Below are 5,559 nucleotides of genomic sequence, written 5' to 3' on the forward strand. Positions count from 1 at the left end.
CTTTCTTGAGAGTATCAGAGCAGCATTTGATCCCATGGCTGTGCAACTCTCCCCAGAATGAGGGACGTCCCCACACATAACCTCTTATCTGACCTTCTAGCAGCCAAATGCCATTAACTCTGTTTTTATAGATGGGACACTGAAACCTAGGATAAGGCCCAGGCTAGCCAGAGTAGAGGAGTGGACCCGGGGTTCTTCTGTTGTTACCTGGGGGGCCCTTGGTCTTCTTCTGCACTCCCCAGCCCTGCTGTCACAGCAGAAGCCTGGTTGATAAGGGGTAGTGGGCCTCTTCAGACTAGTGGGGCTTTGTGGGGTCTAACCCCTTCTGTGACCATATCCACGGCCACTGCAGGATCTTCTGCTTAAGACAAAACCAGGGCCAAGAATTAGGGCCCAACTTCTTCTAAGAGATGACCGAGGACTGCTCTGGAGAATTTGCTCAGACGCCCTGTGCAGTCCTAGGCGGTGACTTGTTCCTCTGGTATCCCCATTTGGGTCCCCAAGCTGCCCAGGCAGGCCCATGATGCCTGGGCAGATGTGCAGAACTATGTATAAAAGTCCTCAGTTAGCCAACAGGACTCTGAGCATGCGTGAGACCCTCCTTTTTGTCTAAGCAGCACCACCTCACCCTCATTAGGGTGGTGTGTGGACTGCTCCCCTCATACCACGAGGAAGTCCTAATAATGTTTCTCTTTTTTTCCTGGTCTGAGACTGGGTCTTACTGCATAGCTCTGGCAGGCCTGCCTCTGCCTCCTGATTAAAATCACGGGCCACCACACCTGGCCTAGTGAAATTTCTCTCAGATCGTTTTACTACGTATGTTGGTGAAGTCTACTGGTGTGTTGAGCAAGAACGCACCAATGGCTGGTAACGCTAGAGACTGCTTGTGTTGGAAGTGGCCAGTAGCCCATACTGGTAGCTGGGAGGATGAGAAACTTCTCCAGGATCTCACTCTCAAGGGACCATAAAAGGGGAAACCACATGGTAGAGCTGGCTCCTGACTAGGAGGTGAGGGGTTTCAATGTTGGGTGAACAGAAACAAGTAAGCGGGCGTGCGTGCGTGGGTGTGTGTGTGTGTGTGTGTGTGTGCGCGCGCGCATGCACGTGCCTGCGTGTGTGTGGCAGGTAAATGTAGAAAGGGTGGCCTGGTTGCATCTGAGATAATGACGGTGACGCTGTGAAGCAGAGAAGTAATATACACAGAAAATGGATGGGACTAGATGAGGCAGAAAGGGTCTTTAGCACTAGCCAGGGACAAAGCACAGGAAAAAAATCGAAAAGATAAAGCTCCACCACACATTCGATGGCAGTCAGCAGAGGCGGAGGAAGCGTGAGCCATGACGTTTGAGCTCTGAGCCTCTGCTAATTTTTCCCTCGGGCAGCATGCGCAATATAACTAGAGAATCAGGTGAGCGCTGTTGTGCATTGGGCTTCCCCAAGGACCCACAGCTCTGAAGCATCAAAGGCCTTTTCATCCTATAAGGTCTTAATGAGCCTCGGCTATGGTCAATGCTCAGGGATCTCCAGGAATGAAAAGCTGGGGCACTCAGCTGTGGGAGGGCAGGTGGGGGTCCTGTAAGGCGGGCTTGGCTTTGAATTGCATGAAGCACTCCTCTGTAGCTTCCCGCAGCCCCAGGGAGGGGAGGTAAAATAGATTGAGATTAGTCACTGTAGACTCTACACACCACAGCTCAGCTCCACCTGGAGAAGCACTAAAAACCTCAGTGTCTCGGGCTCTGGAGATGAAGGCATGAGGAATAGTCTCAGACAGGGGAGTGGGACTCTCTCTCCTTATATACATGCAATATAGTCACACAAATACAAATAAATATTTGCTTAAATCATGCAGAAACAGCAGAAGGAGCAGTGTGTTACGGAAACAGCACACACTGACTCTCTTTGGAAGAGCCACATTTTGGGGGATTAACAAGCAGTCCTGTCTCCTCCGGGGAGAGCCAGGGGCTCTCCACCCCTCCAGCTTATCACTGGGGACTGTGAACCGCATCGTGCTCAAGTTCATTTCCACTTACCATCCACTTCATCTGCCACCCGTCTCAGATAGTGACATTTCCGCTTCATTTTAAATGGCCCAGGACCAAACCATTAAACATCCTAATACCCAATCCCCATTCTCGACACAGGAACGATGGAGAATTAAAGCTTGAAAGAAAATCATCTCTTCCTTGTGTGGAGAGGGGTCAGGAGAGAGGGAGGGTAGCTGGAAGATTGAACAGCACCCTCGCTCTGGTGGCAGAGCTATTCGGTTTGAAACGACTCCCTCCCCAGCCCGTCAGGGCAGAGCAGAACTCAGCGTCGTGAGTCCCACACCACCTGATATTCCCATCACGACTCACTGGGTTCAGGATCTTAACAGAATGAGCCTTTATGTCATCTGCCATTTAAAAACACCCACCCTGCAGCTAGCTTCCTATATACAGGTGTGTCGTGTGCCTGTGTTATGTGCAGGGTGACTGACGTCCTAGCGTCCCATGGGAGGCGACTGCACAGCACAGAATATGCCACCTGTGCAGACTAAGTTCCCTTTTCCAGTTGGCCCTGCTCGAGACACAGGCCCAGAGGGCTGCTTGCCCCATAAGTTCCTTCATTTCCACAGGCAGCAAGGGGTCTCCCCCTCCCCGGCCTAGGTCGGCCCTGCGTTCAGCCTTCACGGAGGGACGTTGAACTGAGATAATTAGAATCTGGATGCTGCCTTTAAGAGCTTATTACAAGCCACAGGGAGAGACGTGTCAGGCGCAGAGATGCTTTTATATAAGATAGAATTAGACTGCTGGCTTGAAGAGAGAAGGTAGATGGGGAGGAAATGAGTCTTTGCCTAGCGGGTCAAGGCAGGAGTTAGCTAGGCATGAAGGCAGATACCAGAATAACAGACTCCAGGCTTCCCAGGGCTTGGGTGGTGAGCTGGGAATTCCAGGAGAGAAGGTATGCAAATTTTCAAAGCTTGTGAGCTGAGAAAGAGTCCTGATGGAGCTGGGAGTGGCACCCTGAATTCTCATGGTAATGGGAGAAATGAGAGGTCTGTCCTCAGCAGCTATTGAAGGAAGACCTGAGTGGGGTCCAGAGGAGGAGGGGTTCTCAGTCACCCTCAGCTACTGTCCAGATGACGAGGGGTTCACAGTCACCCTCAGCTACTGCCCAGAGGAGGAAGAAGGGGTTCTCAGTCACCCTCAGCTACTGCCCAGAGGACGAGGGGTTCACAGTCACCCTCAGCTACTGTCCAGAGGACGAGGGGTTCTCAGTCACCCTCAGCTACTGTCCAGAGGAGAATGAAGGGGTTCACAGTCACCCTCAGCTACTGTCTGAAGGAGGATGAAGGGGTTCACAGACACCCTTAGCTACTGTCCAAGTTTGGTTCTCTGTTGTGAAAAAGACATTGACCAAAAGCAACATGGGAGAGGAGGGGGAGAGGAGGGCTTTTGTCTGGCAGACAGATTGCATTATGGGAAGCCAAGGCAGGACCTTGAGGTTGAAGCTGCGGCAGAGGAGCTCTTCTCTCTGCTTGTTCCTCATGGCCTGCAGAGCTTCCTTTCATAAACACCCCAGGACTACCTGCCAGAGTGGGCTGGACCCTCCCACATCAATCATTAATCAAGAAAATACCCATAGAAATGTCCACAGGCCAATCTGATGGTGGCAATTCCTCAACTGAGGGTCCGCCTTTCCAAGAGACTGTAATTTGTGTCCAGTTGACAAGAACTAACCAGCACAGTTACATAGAGAGTTTGAGAGTACCAGCCTGGTACAACTTTGTACTTAAGAAAACAACCACAAAAAAAACCTCAAAAAGAGCTTTGGTGCCAGCTGGGCGCGGTGTGGCACATGCCTTTAAGAGGCAGAGGCAGGTGGATCTCTGTAAGTTCATGGCCAGCCTATGGAGTAAGTTCCAAGCCAGCCACAGATACACAGAGAAACCCTTTCTTGAGAAAAAAAATGGAGCTTTGTTGCTGAGAGTGCACGGTAGGTTGGTAACCATCTATAGTGCAAGATAGACCCAAGACAAACTCCTGCCACAACCAGCTACTGTTGCTCCATGTGAGCTGAGAGATAGAACATAACATTCTTCGACACTTGGCCCACTCCTAATTCTTTCTTTGCTTTACTTAAAGTCAGGAAATCACTAAGCGTTTCCTGAGATGAACCTGGTAGAGCTCCTCCAGGCCCCTTTCCTCCCCTGGCGGCGGGTGCTTCCTCTGTTACCCCTGAGGAGTTCTCCGAGAAGGTCCCGCTGCATTCTCAATCTCTCCACTTCAAGTCAGTGGCCTTCCTTGGAAGGCCAGCTACCCTGACAAGCTCCAGGAGGCAGGGCACTACTGCTCTGAGTGTGAGGGAGAGGCCAGCCTTTGGCAGGGGTGGGTGGGTCTAGAGCTGCCAATCAAGGCTCAGAGCCCTGGCACTGGTGGTACCACTCATGGGTTCTCAGAATCATCGCCTGTAATCTGGCAATAATCATGCTGGACCAGTTCAATGTCTTGGAACCTTAGGACAGTCGGCAAGAGGTTGTTTGGAAGCAAGTCTGAGCCTAAAATCAAGTTGCTGCGAGTGTAGAACTATTGCATAGATGGTTAAAAGTTTTTTATTTATGATTACTGTGTATGAAAGCATGGTGAATGTGGGGGGTGCACCCCACAAGTACATGTGGAGGTCAGGAGATGCCTTTGTGGGGTCAGTTCCCTCCTCCTAGGGTTCCAGGACCCAAACCCACATCTCCAGTCTTGCAGCCGAAGTGCCTTCACCTGCTGAGTCATCTTCTGGTCCTGAGTTTGGTAGATGCGGTGGCTCTTGGGCCAGCTCTACCACTTGCTAGTCTGTGCCCCCATCAAGTTCTTCTGCTTGACTTAGTCTCTTTACCCATAAAATGGGGAAAGGGGGGTCTTTGGAACAGCATGGGCACACATTTTATTACCTACGTAGAATACAGTCATCATTCCATGGAATGGTCTTGTCTTTGCTTTCGGCCTTTAAGTTACATGCTAAATATAAAAGTTGTCTCCTCTACTATGAATCACATTTATAGTGTAATTTTAGCAGCATATAATTAGAAACAATTTTTCACTCACCTGTAATATTATTCAAGTCTTAGGTATTTTAAGTGTGATTATGACTCTTTTTTTTAACTAAGTAAAAATTACATTCACAGATCTTAAGGGTATATTTTAATGGCTCTTAATAAATGCACGCACTTGTTTAATTACCACACAGTCAAGATATAGGACACTTTCAGCTCTTCAGAGTATTCCCCAGACCCCTTCCCAGCTAATTTTTACCTGCCACCGCCAGCAGCTAACTGCTCCAGTTTCTGTCCCATTATGTATATAGTGTTTGACCTGCATGTATGTGCATAGCATGGATGCTTGATGCCCATGGAGGTCAAAGGATAACATCATATCCTCTGGAAGTGGAGTTATAGATGGGTGTGAGTCACTATGTGGGTGCAGGGAACCAAGCCCAAGTCCTCTGTAAGAGCAACAATTGCTCTTAACCACTGAACTACCTTCCTGCCCCATTTTTCCCCAGCTTTGTTGTAGACTATTACTTTAACTA

At 49.6% G+C, this 5,559-nt stretch overlaps 1 protein-coding gene across 3 annotated transcripts in view; it reads right to left on the reverse strand.

Annotated features, from left to right (window-relative positions):
- Otof (otoferlin) overlaps positions 1-5,559 on the reverse strand; it is a 94,620-nt gene that overhangs the window by 76,055 nt on the left and 13,006 nt on the right. The gene's annotated exons all lie outside the window — the stretch shown is intronic.

The sequence above is a fragment of the Microtus ochrogaster genome, unplaced genomic scaffold (assembly GCF_000317375.1).
Source record: "Microtus ochrogaster isolate Prairie Vole_2 unplaced genomic scaffold, MicOch1.0 UNK106, whole genome shotgun sequence".
Lineage (NCBI taxonomy): Eukaryota > Metazoa > Chordata > Mammalia > Rodentia > Cricetidae > Microtus > Microtus ochrogaster.